General features: G+C 40.7%; 1 protein-coding gene across 2 annotated transcripts in view; it reads left to right on the forward strand.

Annotated features, from left to right (window-relative positions):
* The window catches only part of ect2 (epithelial cell transforming 2), a 190,415-nt gene extending 189,558 nt beyond the window's left edge, over positions 1-857 (forward strand). For both annotated transcript variants that reach the window (XM_039811664.1, XM_039811665.1), the window contains one exon: positions 1-857. This exon is cut by the window's left edge and continues 478 nt beyond it. The gene's annotated coding sequence lies outside the window, so the exon portion shown is untranslated.
* Positions 858-15,306: the final 14,449 nt, after the last annotated feature.

A 15,306-nucleotide genomic window follows, 5' to 3' on the forward strand; every position in this document is an offset into this window, starting at 1 on the left:
GTTTGCCTTACCCTTAAAAAAAATGAAGGATGCTCTGCTTTTTGTCTGCACTTGTTAATGGATTATATTGACATGCTTGATTTTTTTGTTAATGTATTTCACCAGACACATTGTCACATGTTTATACCTTGCCTGTTCAGCTTCCTGGTTGGTTACCATTGTTGGCAGTGTTTAGTGAAGTGTTAACACTTAACTATTGACCAAGTAAACGTCTGTCATCTGGTTAAAATTGGAACGTTTTGCTGTCCTCAATTGCTAGTTTTATTTCACTGTGCTTTAAAGAAATAAAAATACTTTTAATTGTACATGTTTAGCTATTTCTATTTAACAAATGCAGGTTGTTAAGCTCTTTATGAGTTTTATGTACTAGTTAAAGTTACAAGGTTGACCTCTCTTGCCCTTTACCATGTAACTTTTTTAATTATCTTTATACCTTATGACCTTTATATTAACTGACATTTAATGATGTTTTATTGTAGTGGGGTAGACTTAATTTCACCTGTAATATTACTCCTTGTAATCAACCCACCTTCAATATTTAAATATGAGTTTCCAGCTTTTATAAAGCTTCTATTGTGACATTTAAGAGAATCGGTTAGAAGAATAAAAGCTCTTATGTGCTGTTCCCTGTACGGCCATCCACATTTTAAAAGACGTTTTTACAGTGTGTCTATTCCGTGCCTGTGTATCTGTGTGTATGTTTAAGAAGGAATGCTGCATCAGTGTACACATTTATTCTTGACAATACACTTTATTTAGCTATTTATGTTTTCCAGTTTTATCTCTTTTTCTCTAATGCTGTTTATTGAATTCAGTAGTCTCCTGTTTCATCTCTGTATTAAATACACTAAAACATGTACCTGAAGATATAAGATTTATTTATTTTTTCCTGGGTATGTGTCTTATAAACTCAGAAAAAAAAGAAACGTCCCTTTTATAGGACACTGTATTTTAAAGATATTTAGTAAAAATCGAAACTTTAGAGATCTTCATTGTAAAGGGTTTAAACAATATTTTCCATGCTTGTTCAATGAACCATAAACAATTAATGAACATGCACCTGTTGAACGACGAAAAGACTAACAGCTTGCAGGCAGTAGGCAATTAAGGTCACAGTAAGAAAATTAGGAAAGTAAAGAGATCTTTCTACTGACTGAAAAACACCAAGAGAAAGATGCCCAGGGTCCCTGCTAATCTGCATGAACGTGCCTTAGGCATGGTGCAAGGAAACCTGAGGACGGCAGATGTGGCGAGGGCAATACATTGCAATGTCCCTACAAGACAGTGCTACAGGGAGACAGGAAGCACAGCTGATCATCCTCGCAGTGGCAGACCACGTGTAACAACACCTGCATAGGATCGGTACATCCAAATATCATACCTGCGGGACAGGTAGAGGATGGCAATGTTAAACATAAGAACTGGCCAGTCTGGTGCGGTACATGAGGAGGCGATGCACTGCAGTACTTAATGCAGCTGGTGGCTACACCAGATACTGAGGGGTACTTTTGAGTCTGACACCCCCCCCCCCACTTGTTCAAGGATAAATTATTCAATTTCTGTGAAAATTGTTCAGTTTATGTCTAAGTTGTTAAATATTTGCACGTTAAGTTTGCTTAAAATATATAAGCAGTTGAAAGTGACAGGACATATCTTTTTTTGCTGAGTATATAAGGAAGCCCAGAAAGGCAAGGTGAAAGAAAAAATTCCGGGCATCGTCGGCCAAAACCTAATTAGCTTTTACGTACAAGTTAAACTTAGGTTTTGGCCAGAAATGATACGTCCTATGTAGGAGATACTAGACAGTAGGGTTAAACTTTTCCCTCTTAGTTTTGCTGTTTTGAGAGCGAGAAAGTCGTGCTGAAAGCTTAGTGAATGATACAAGGAATTGAAAGTTCAGCCAAATGCTAGGGATGGGTGGATAAATACTGTGGTTTTGATGCTTACAGGCTACTCATTTGGTACCGACTTGTTTAAATAAATATCGGTAACACTTTACAATAAGGGTACATTAATTATCATTAGTTAATGCATTAATAAGCATTAACTAACCGTTAACAGTTGAATAAATTGTTTAATTAACATTTATTAAAAATGCTCATGTTAACTAAGGTATTAATTGATGCATTATTTACCATCCGTTGATGCCTTAACTAACTTAATCACAGTTATTACTGCATTAACTAATGGTATAATATACATTATACCATTAGTTAATGCAGTAATAAGCCTTGACTAACTATTAATAACAGTTAACTAAGGTGTCTATTTACCATTGGTTAATGCAGTGACAAGCCTTGACTAACTGTTAACAGTTAAATGATGTATCTATTTTACTATTATTTAATGCAGTAACAAGCCTGGACAAACTGTTAGTAACAGTTAACTAAGGCGTCTATTTACCATTTGTTAATGCCTTGACTAACTGTTAACAGTTAAATAATGTTTCTATTTAACCATTACTTAATGCAGTAACAAGTCTTGACTAACTGTTTATAACACTTAACTAAGGTATATATTTTAACATTAGGTAATGTACTAAAAAGCCTAAACTGGAAATAAAAGCTAACTAAAGTGTCTAAGTAAACCCTAGTTGATGTTAATTAAGGTATTTCCTAATGTAACTAGGTGGTTGATAAAGATGTTTGATAGCATGTATGTCTTAAGGTTCACAACCAAGCCATGTCATTACGAAAAAACTGTTTTTATTGTTTCTTTATGGGTTATGGTTGTCCACATACCTTTGTCCACTATATGTGTCCATCCTCCAACATATGACTTACTTTTGGTAGAGGGTGAGATGAGTGTGAAAGACTCCATAGTCTCCATGCAGAGGTTTGCTTCTTCCTTTGTCTTCATGTAGACATTAACTTAAAGCCCAACCTATATAAATTATTGTACATGCTATATAAGCATTACTTAACCTTAAATGGTCACTTGATTAATGTATAATAATACTGAATAAACATTACTAAACCATAATTAAACAGTTATTAATGCTGTTTGATAGCCTTATTGTAAAGTTGAGAACATATGCACCTTAACTATCACCTAATTAATGTATAACAATACTGAAGAAGCATTAATACACCATAATTAAACAGTTATTAATGCTGTTTGGTAGCCTTATTGTAAAGTTGAGAACAGATGCACCTTAACTAACACTTGATAAATGTATAATAATACTGAATTAGCATTACTAAACCATAACTAAACAGGTGTTAATGGTCTTTGTGAGCCTTATTGTAAAGTTGAGAACATATGCACCTTAACTAACACTTGATAAATGCATAAGAGTGCTGAATAAGCATTACTAAACAATGATTCATAGTTTATTAATACTCTTTGACTTAAACAGTCACACAGCTTTTAAACATTAGTGAAACATTGTCAATGTGAAATCAAATCTTCTTGACAACCTTCTGTTATGCACACATATTCAAAATGTAAACAAGGTTTTCATTTGATTCGGAGTTTGACTCAGTCAGTTCTCATCTTTCTTTCCACTGAAGACTCAGAGCTATAACATTGTGAGTCCTGTATGGAGATTAAACTGGACATTTTCCCGCTCTTGTCATCTTCACTGTCATGTCTTCTGGATAGTTTTCCTCCCTTGAAACCTAACAAACCAAGTGGGATATATCAATTTCTTTTAAATGCAAGCAAAAGCTACTGATGCAAGGATTGATCGGTCACTAGATCAATGTCAGATCTTTACACATGCACTCAAATGACAACAAAACATGATAGGGCACCCTTAATGGTAATGGTATTCACTCTACCAAGTGAGTGGTGAGCTACCTTGACGATCATGATTATCCATTATGTAGATCAGTGGTTCTCAAACTTTTTTCAATAATGTACCCCTTTTGAATTGTTTCTTTAAGCCAAGTACCCCCTGACCAGCGCTAATCATTTTCGGTAGAAAAAGAAAAGTGTATATAAACAGGAACAGTACAGAGCTGTCAGCGATAGATTTACTAAACAACAGCCTTGTAACTGAAAAAAACATTTAAATGCTAATGAAAAAAAGAGACAAAAACTGTAAAAAAGACAAAAACTTGGAAAAAGATGGTAGAAAGAAGGAAGGAAGTAAGGCAAGAATAGATCAAAATAGTATCAAAAACTTAAAAAACAGTGACATAAGAAAAAAGCGAGAAACTTGTAAAAAGTAGGACAGTATAGGAAGGAAGGCAAGATTAGGTCCAAAGAAGGCGACACAAATGTGACATTTTTGGTTGAAAAAAAAAATTCTACATAAAGAGGAACAATGTTCTGGACAACAGCCTTGTAACTATTAAACATTTTGTTAAATATCTCACGTACCCCCTGCAGTCCTCCCCCATTTGAGAAACACTGATCTAGATTGTGTCCAGAATATTAATGCATTGAGATGCATCTGACAGCCAATAATCACATCATTCAAATGTTTGTTTGTATAGATCACAGTATACTATGGAGCATAAATAATCATTATCATAGTGTAGCCTCCCCGGCTGAAAGATGGTCTTCATGGTTGGATGGTTTATTCACTCTCTCTATGCAGATATCAACTTAAATTAAAGACCTAATAAAATATTAAATTAAATATGAAATGATTCTCCTTTGAATCTTCTGTCACATCTAATATACCGTAGTAATTGCATTTCTCTCTCAAGTTACACCGTTTCATGTAGCTAAACAAGCTCATTAGTGTGGTAATTAACTGCAGGCTAATATGTTGACATGCTAGCTTTACTTGCTCATCTCCAAGTGTGTAAAACTCTTAAACAGCATATCATAAAGTGACTGAAACACTGACAAACCTTGTGCCCTGGGTGCCCGAATAGCTCAGTTTGTAGAACGGGCGCCCATATATAGAGGTTTACTCCTCGACCTGCGGCCCTTTGCTGCATTGTCATTTCCCCCCTCTCTCTCTCTCCCCCCTTTCATTTCTTCAGCTGTCCTGTCAATAAAGGCCTAAAAATGCCACAAAAAAAAATCTTTAAAAAAATAATAAAATAATAAAACCTTGTGCCCTTATCAGCCAGATGATAAACAAGATAAGCATAAGCTATGCTTTCTTTGGCAGAGTATCAGCAGCACGTGCTGCCCGTGGCCGCAGCCCGTTTATAATACGTCCGGTTTCGATCATTTCAAAATGAAAGAGTTAACTAGCTAGTTATCTAGCTTTAGGTAACCAAAATGACCCTGTTCTTTGGCAGATTTTTCTGCCCTTAACTTAGCTCTAAGTGACCCACATATTATTTCGTTTCACTCATTTATTAATCCATAGCAGTTTCCAGCGTTAGCTTTTTATTTTGAAAAATAACATTTACAATAATGTAAAAGGGATTAAAATAAAAAATGTATGGATACATTTAAAGTAAAAGTATTTAGTTAGGGCCCGAGCGCCGAGAGTGGCGAAGGCCCTGTTGAAACTGAAGGAATTATTTTTCTTTTTCCCGTCAAATGAATTGGCTTTTTGAGGGGCTTAACATATTCAAAAACTCACCAAATTTGGCGGTCGCATCCATTCTGGTGAAAATTTATGTATTTTAAGGGTTTCGGGAATAGGCGCACAAAAATGGCTCGCTAGCGCCCCCTAGAAAGTAAAAAAAAAAATTGAGCCCCTGCAGTGCGTTTAAGGTAGACTCACGAAACTTGGTACACATATGTATCATGTCAAGATGTACAAAAAACCTCATTAGAGCCATACCCTAAACCCAACAGGAAGTCCGCCATTTTTATTTCAAAGTTCAAAATTAGTGCGATTTTGGCCATTTCCACATGTCGTACTTTAACGAACTCCTCCTAGAGAATTCATCCGATCAACTTCAAACTCGGTCTATGCCATCTTAAGACATTAAAGATGAAAAGTTGTTAAAAGAAAAACTTTTCGTCATAGGGCATGGCCGTGGCCGGGCAGCCATTTTGTGCGCTTCGCTGCCGAAACAGGAAGTGGGTTTAAATCGAGTGTACGTTGTCCAGCTGGCTCGAAACTTTTCAGGATTCATAAGAGTCCAACCCTGAGGACAAATAAAGGCCGATATTTACTTAAAGACATAACGCCCCCTAGTGGCAACAGGAAGTAGGCCTAAAAGTCAAGGTGCTATACTTTAACGAACTCCTCCTAGAGATTTCATCCGATGGACTACAAACTTGGTCTGTACCATCTCAACACCTTAAAGATGAAAAGTTAGTAAAAGAAAAACTTTTCGTCAGACGGTGTGGGCGTGGCGGCCATTTTGAGTGTTTAGCGATGAACAAAGAAGTTGTTGTAACTTGAGTGTATGTTGTCGTATCTGCCCGAAATTTCTCATGATTGACAAGGGTCCAGGCCTGAGGACACCTACAGGCCAAAATTGACTTTTGGTCATAGTGCCCCCGTGCGTAAAACAACGCAGGACGTCCACAGAAAAAAAACATAAGAAACAAAAAAAAAGATATAGTTTTACACAAGGTTTTCACTAGCAAAGGTCACATCATCTGTCTGGATTGTAGCCACCCTCAGACTGACCTCATGCTTAGGCGGCCAGAGGCTTATATGTGTTAAGCCCCTCCCACTAGACCAACCAACTCTTAATTGCCTCAATTATCTCTCAAATATGTTACCATTTACATAGTTAGAATTTCACTGCTAGTTTCTACAATAAACAAATAACAGATTCTTGAACAAATCATTTTCCACTCATCTTACTTTAGAAAACACCAAAAACTTACACATATTTTCAACTAGAAAATCTACCTCACTGTCAGGGACCAAACAGTTAGGCATGAGGAGTCGCAAGGAGATTTCAAAAAAGGGTTTTTTATTTTACCCACAAAATCATGACAACAAATAAAGATAAAGTTTGGGCCCTAAAAATAGGTCAAACAAACAAACTAAACTTAAGCTCTAAACATAACAAACTCAAAAATACAACTGACCTCCAATACAAGAAACAAAGGGGACTTATATACTGGGTGATCAGACCAGGTTTGACACCCAGGGGGAGACTAACACTAATATGTAAACTACAAATAAAAAAAGAAAACAACTAAACACTTACTCCAAAAGAAATATAATCTTAATTAACATTAACTGAATAAATGTACTAAAGACAATACAAATCAAAACTCAAATATCTTGAGGACAAATAAAGCTAACTCCCCCCCCCCCCTGACATAACAAGTAGTGGTAGAGTCCAATTTAGCCACCACCCCTATAAAGCTGCTGTCGTTCCAGACGCCACCCTTTTGTCCCAGCAGCCTGCATGCCTCACTCCAGGGTGTGGAATCCGCAACACTGGTAAGCTCAAAGAAAACAGTTGTATTAGAAAACCAATCCAAAACTAATAAAGTATATATGTAAACCAAATCCAGTGTCCTGTATGTTATTTAAAACTAAATAAATGTTTACAACAAAATATATAATGTGTCTTAAAAAAGATATAGAAACCAATCTTAAGGAAAACAGCATGAACTAAGATAAATGTGAGTGTATGAGGTTACCGCCTTTAAAGGGGTGATAGAATGCAAAACCGATTTTACCCTGTCATAGTTGAATAACGACAGTTTGGTGGGTAAATAGGACATACATAGAAGCCCTAAAATCCCACTGACACCACTTTACTATGAAAATCTCATATTTTGAAACTGCCTCTGAAAACGGGCGAATCCCAACAAAGCTGAGTTGCTTGCGTAAGCATCTCAAAATCCGGAACCTTAAGAGAACAGTCACGCCCCAACATTTACATAGGCTACACAACTGACCTGAGATCAGGTAGTCTTCTGAATCTAGCTAGGTCACGCAGATCTCTGCTATTCCATTACAAAATTAACTTCTGAAACATTTTAATGCGAGAAATCAACCATATAAAGCTCGAATATGGGCCGCTTTACGAAAATGGATGGCTAATTGCAAATTTTCTCCGACTATGTGTCGGAGTTTAGTGCCGGTGTTGGTGCTGCCTGGGTTGATACATCGCCGCCCTGACCGCAGTGTCAGCGAGCTTGTTACGCCCGCCAATCTTTTACCGCGCAGCCCGAGGTTCCAGTTAATCTTATAATGGGTATGTGTGTTGAGTTATTTAAACAAACAATCGGGAAATAAACGCCTCTTGTCCGCGAAGTCTCATTGATAGATCCGGTAAGATGGTAGGGAGTCCATCAATGAGAGCTAGCTAGCCTCCTCCCAACTCTGACATTCACAAAAATACATTCAATTGAATCCGAAATCGGACAAGTGTTAGCTAAGCTTTGTAAGACCTTGAGGAACCTGTAATATTCATGCCGTGACGAAATTCAAACTGTAAATATACTTTAGTTATGCGAAAGTGAGCAAGCTGCGGTATTTCCCCATTGTAATGAATGGGACATATAGCAAGCAGCTGTTCGTCCTACAAAGACGCCTTGCGTTCATAAAAATGCCTTAAAATCAAATCGGACACAACGGTTAGCTTTATAAGACATTGGGGAATGATGTTGTATAAGTGGCGTGACGAAATTCAAACTGTAAATATAATTTAGTTATGGCGACAATGTAGCTAGCTAGCTGCGGTATTTCCCCATTGTAATGAATGGGACATATAACAAGCAGCTGCTCGTCCTACAAAGACGCCTTGCGTTCATAAAAATGCCTTAAAATCAAATCGGACACAACGGTTAGCTTTATAAGACATTGGGGAATGAGTTGTATAAGTGGCGTGACGAAATTCAAACAGTAAATATAATTTAGTTATGGCGAAAGTGTAGCTAGCTAGCTGCGGTATTTCCCCATTGTAATGAATGGGACATATAGCAAGCAGCTGCTTGTCCTACAAAGACGCCTCGCGTTCATAAAAATGCCTTAAAATCAAATCGGACACAACGGTTAGCTTTATAAGACATTGGGACATTCAAAACCGTAAATGTATTATTTATAGATATAGTTATGCCGGCAGCTGGCCGCGGAGCCCCGTATGCAGTATCCACAAAGGGTGACTTTGCCCTGGGTATGGAGCCCAGCAGGCTGTCGCTTTCTCGTCAGACTGTGTGGAGCTCCTAAAGTCCAACACGTCTTACAAAATTTGCAATTAGCCATCAACTTTTGTAAAACGGCCCATATTTGAGCTTTATATAGTTGATTTCTCGCTTAAAAAAGTCTCAGAAGTGAATTTGGTAATGAAACATTGCAGTGTCTGGAATATGAGATTCTGTCGCTTCTCTAATGTATGTGTATTGGGGATTGGCTAACCAAATCAGCGCGTCTCTAATGTCTGCGTATGGCAAGTCGCTCAACCAATCAGCGCCCGCAGCTCATCTAAATATTCATGACCATACCATATTTGGAAGAAAAGCTCTTGTTACAAATAGGGCCAAAACACAGGGATGCATAAGGGCCCATAAAATATCAACCAGGCCATTTTCAGCCCAACCAATGTTACATACCCCATTAGGAGACCATAAGGAACAGTGTGAAATACCCTATATAATTATTCTATCACCCCTTTAAGATGGCTGTGTGGCCACGGCTGTGGCCATCACAATCACCTATGACCCAGACACATGGTATCTCCCACCCTCAGCACACATGTGTGTGATTGCTCTAGGCTCTATATGAAGCAGCACTTTGCTTCATCTCTGGTTCAGACCCAGGGACTGGAGAGGAGAACGAGGTTGTTGTGATGGTTAAGTAACATGGTTTGTTGGAAATCAGAAATGACTGAAATAAATAAACTGAACTGACTAACCTAAACTGAAGTAATGTGGTATTTTTGGTAACAGTGTTGCTGAATGATATGTATAAAAGTGTGACTGCAAATTAATTGTCTGGGTGTTTAGTGACCTGAGTAGGTTTACCATGTGCCGTCCAACCGTGACAGGGCCTTTGTCACAGTCATAGCGCCCCCTGCTGGCAACAGGAAAGCGCCTTATATGACAAACATCATCCGATTTACATGAAACTTATAATAGGCTCGTTCGAGATGAGCCAGATCTGCGCAGAATCGATCACGGCGATCGGCGCCCAATGCATGCCGGTTAGATTTGTGTCCGACTTGATCCCGACTTGCTCTGACGTCATGCACACCTGGGCAACGATAATCTCACGAGACCAAGGCGGCCGCAGTTCTGAGATGCAGGTAGCGCAGTTGCTTTTCACCAACTGCAAGAGCCAGGCGGACGCAGGTGGACCCAGGGCATGCTGGGAAACGCCGGCCTCTCTGCTGATCGAACAGCTGATTGGTTCAGAATTGACTCAACATGATGACGTTTTATATAAACTTTTTATTGATTTTGAATCGGAGGGATTTTAACTGCGATTTGTCTGATTTAAAAGCTTATTCCTTACAGAACACATGTTGTGAGGCTGATAGTGATGTTTAGAAGTCAGAGAGACTAAATCTGTTCAGATTACAGATCACCTACAGTCTGCTGTTTATTAACATCAGCAACAGATCGCATGTAGAGCATTTTGACAGCTACTCTGTCATAATAAAACCAACTGGAGACTGTGTAGGAGCTGATATATGGGTCTGATAACATTTTATTAAATCAGAATCGGACCCGAACGGACCACAGTGTTTGTGTCACTTCCTGTTTAGCCTGAAGGCTGCTGGAGTCAGCTGGAAAACTGTCCGACTTGAGAGCGGACTTTTGTCCCCGCCCCCCGCTGCTGCCGCCTGCTCTCGTCTACTTTACAGGCGAGGCGCAGTTCATCTCGAACGAGCCTAATGTGTGGTCTACATGTGATACCACGCCCCCTTTAATAAATGCTGACCCATCTAAGGTAGAGTCTTGTGTGAGGTGTTATTGAACTCAGCAGAGACTTCCTTCTTCATTGGTGATGGTTTGGCCTGCCCCCTATGTTTAAGCCATGCCCCCTTTCATAAATGGTGACCCGTTTAAGATAGTCTTATGTGAGGTATCAATGAACTCAGCAGAGACATTCTTTTTTTATTGGTAAAGGTTTGGCCCGCCCCCTTTCACAGCTAATGAACCGTATGATGTAGAGTCTTGTGTGAGGTATTGTTGAACTCGGCAGGGAGTTCCCTTTTCACTGTTGACGATTTGTGGTGTCTGAGTGCCGCACAAATGCATGGTAGCAAGGAGCGGCGTCCGCCGGTAATCCCGACGCGCGCAGAGGCGCAAGGGCCCGTCCATCGCTGCTCGCAGCTTTAATTAGGGCACGAGCGCCGACAGCGGCGAAGGCCCTATTGAAACTGAAGGAATTATTATTACGGCAAATGAGTTGGCTTTTAAGTTCGAAATTCGTGTGATTTTGGCCATTTCCACATGTCGTACTTTAACGAACTCCTCCTAGAGATTTCATCCGATCAACTTCAAACTCAGTCTGTGCCATCTTAAGATGTTAAAGATGAAAAGTTGTTAAAAGAAAAACTTTTCGTCATAGGGCGCGGCTGTGGCGGGTGGCCATTTTGTGCGTTTGCCGCCGAAACAGGAAGTGGGTGTAACTTGAGTGTACGTTGTCGTATCTGCCCGAAATTTCTCACGATTGACAAGGGTCCAGGCCTGAGGACACCTATAGGCCGAAATCGACTTTTGGTCATAGCGCTCCCAGCTGGCAAAAGGAAATGCGTCTTATATGACAAACATCATCCGATTTACATGAAACTCAGAATGTGTGGTCTACATGTGATACTGAGCCGCCCCATATACTTTAACCACGCCCACTTACTCAGGCCACACACCCTTGCAGCCCCTAAGCTTTAGCCACGTCCCCTTTTATAACTAATGACCCGATTGATGTAAACCCTTGTGTGAGGTATCATTGAACTCAGCAGAGACTTCCTTCTTCATTGGTGATGGTTTGGCCCGCCCCTATGCTTTGGCCACGCCACCTTTCACAGCTAATGAACTGCATGACGTAGAATATTGTGTGAGGTATCGTTGAACTCGGCAGGGTGTTCCCTTTTCATTGTTGACGATTTGCGGTGTCTGAGTGCCGCGCAAATGCACAGTCGCAAGGAGCCGCGTCCGCCGGTAACCCCGACGTGCGCAGAGGCACGAGGGCCCATCCATCGCAGCTCGCAGCTTTAATTCTTTCTTTCATTTTCCCATCAAATGAATTGCCTTTTTGAGGGGCTTATCATATTCAAAAACTCACCAAATTTGGCGGTCGCATCAAGTCTGGTGAAAATTTACGTATTTTAAGGATTTCGGGAATAGGCGCACAAAAATGGCTCGCTAGCGCCCCCTAGAAAGTTTAAAAAATTGAGCCCCTGCAGTGCGTTTAACGTAGACTCACGAAACTTGGTACACATATGTATCATGTCAAGATGTACAAAAGACTTCATTGGAGCCATACCCTAAACCCAACAGGAAGTCCGCCATTTTGATTTCAGAGTTAGAAATTAGAGTGATTTTGGCAATTTCCACATGTCGTACTTTAACGAACTCCTCCTAGAGATTTCATCCGATCAACTTCAAACTTGGTCTGTCATATCTAAAGATGTTAAAGATAAAAAGTTGTTAAAAGAAAAACTTTTCGTCATAGGACGTGGCCGTGGCAGGGCGGCCATTTTGTGTGTTTCGCCACCGAAACAGGAAGTGGGTGTAACTCGAGTGTACGTTGTCCAACTGGCTCGAAACTTTTCAGGATTCATAAGAGTCCAACCCTGAGGACAAATAAAGGGTAATATTTACTTAAAGTCATAGCGCCCCCTAGTGGCAACAGGAAGTAGGCCTAAAAGTCAAGGTGCTATACTTTGACGAACTCCTCCTAGAGATTTCATCCGATGGACTTCAAACTTGGTCTGTACCATCCCAACACCTTAACGATGAAAAGTCAGACGGTGTGGGCGTGGCGTGGCGGCCATTGTGAGTGTTTAGCGATGAATAAAGAAGTTGTTGTAACTTGAGTGTACGTTGTTGGTTTGGCCCGCTCCCCTATGTTAAAGCCACGCCCCCTTTCAAAAATAATGATCCGTTTAATGTAGACCCTTCTGTGAGATATCATTGAACTCAGCAGAGACTTCCTTCTTCATTGGTGATGGTTTGGCCCGCCCCCCTATGTTCAAGCCACGCCCACTTTCATAACTAATGATCCGTTTAATGTAGACCCTTGTGTGAGGTATCATTGAACTCAGCAGAGACTTCCTTCTTCATTGGTGATGGTTTGGCCCGCCCCCTAAGCTTTTGCCACGCCCCTTTTCACAGCTAATGAACCATATGACGTTGAGTCTTGTGTGAGGTAAAAAAACTTTTCGTCAGACGGTGTGGGCGTGGTGTGGCGGCCATTTTGAGTATTTAGCGATGAACAAAGAAGTGGGTGTAACTTGAGTGTACGTTGTTGCCCGAAATTTCTCACGATTGTCAAGGGTCCAGGCCTGAGGACACCTACAGGCCAAAATTTACTTTTGGTCATAGCGCCCCCCGCTGGCAACAGGAAATGCGCCTTATATGACAAACATCATCCAATTTGCATGAAACTCAATGTGTGGTCTACATGTGATACTGAGCCACCCTCTATAATATGACCACGCCCACTTACTCAGGCCACACCCCCTTTCACAACATTTGAACCGTTTAAGGTAGAGTCTTGTGTGAGGTGTCATTGAACTCAGCAGAGAGTTCCTTCTTCATTGGTGATGGTTTGACCTGCCCCCTAAGCTTAAGCCACGCCCCCTTTCATAACATTTGAACCATTTAAGGTTGAACCTTTTGTGAGGTATCAATGAACTCAGCAGAGAGTTCCTTCTTCATTGGTGATGGTTTGGCCCACCCCTTTGCTTTAGCCACGCCCCCTTTTATAACTAATGACCCATTTCATGTAGACCCTTGTGTGAGATATCATTGAACTCAGCACAGACTTCCTTATTCATTGGTGATGGTTTGACCCACCCCCTATGCTTACGCCACCCCCCCTTTCTTAAAACCTTACCCATCTAAGGTAGAGTCTTGTGTGAGGTATAATCGAACTCAGCAGAGAGTTCCTTTTTAATTGGTGATGAAGTAGACATGACAAACATCCGATTTTCATGAAACTCAGAATGTGTGGTCAACATGTGATACTGAGCCGCCCCCTACAATATGACCACGCCCACTTAATCAGGCCACGCCCCCTTTGATAACATTTGAACCGTTTAAGGTAGAGTCTCGTGTGAGGTGTCAGTGAACTCAGCAGAGTTCCTTCTTCATTGATGATGGTTTGGCCCGGCCCCTTTGTTCAAGCCACGCCCCCTTTTATAACTTATGACCCGATTGATGTAAACTCTTGTGTGAGGTATCATTGAACTCAGCAGAGACTTCTTTCTTCATTGTTGATGGTTTGGCCCGCCCCCTATGTTTAAGCCACGCCCCCTTTCATACATGCTGACCCATTTAAGGTAGAGTCTTGTGTGAGGTATCATTGAACTCAGCAGAGGCTTCATTTTTAATTGGTGATGGTTGGACCCGCCCCCTATGCTTTAGCCACGCCCCCTTCCACAGCTAATGTACCGTATGACTTAGAGTCTTGTGTGAGGTATCGTTGAACTCGGCAGGGAGTTCCCTTTTCATTGGTGACAATTTGCGGTGTCTGAGTGCCGCGCAAATGCACGGTCACAAGGAGCGGCGTCCGCCGGTAAGCCCGACGCGCACAGAGGCGCGAGGGCCCGTCCATCGCTGCTCGCAGCTTTAATTATTAGGGCCCGAGCGCTGACAGCGGCGAAGGCCCTATTGAAACTGAAGAAATTATTATTTTCTGCAAAGTAATTTCCTTTTTGAGGGGCTTAACATATTCAAAAACTCACCAAATTTGGCGGTCACATCAAGTCTGGTGAAACTTTACGTATTTTAAGGGTTTCGGAAATAGGCGCACAAAAATGGCTCGATAGTGCCCCCTAGAAAGTTACAAAAATTGAGCCCCTGCAGTGCGTTTAACGTAGACTCACAAAACTTGGTACATATATGTAGCATGTCAAGATGTACAAAAAAATTCATTAGAGCCATACCCTAAACCCAACAGGAAGTCCGCCATTTTGAATTCAAAGTTCGAAATTAGTGCGATTTTGGCCATTTCCACATGACGTACTTTAACGAACTCCTAGAGATTTCATCCAATGGACTTCAAACTTGGTCTGTACCATCCCAACACCTTAAAGATGAAAAGTTGTTAAAAGAAAAACTTTTCGTCATAGGGCATGGCCGTGGCGGGGCGGCCATTTTGTGCGTTTGCCGCCGAAACAGGAAGTGGGTGTAACTTGAGTGTACGTTGTCGTATCTGCCCGAAATTTCTCAAGATTGACAAGGGTCCAGGCCTGAGGACACCTACAGGACAAAATTGACTTTTGGTCATAGTGCCCCCCGCTGGCAACAGTAAATCTGCCTTATGTGACAAACATTATCCGATTAACATGAAACTCA

This window comes from Perca fluviatilis, chromosome 9 (assembly GCF_010015445.1).
Source record: "Perca fluviatilis chromosome 9, GENO_Pfluv_1.0, whole genome shotgun sequence".
In the NCBI taxonomy this organism is placed as follows: Eukaryota; Metazoa; Chordata; class Actinopteri; order Perciformes; family Percidae; genus Perca; species Perca fluviatilis.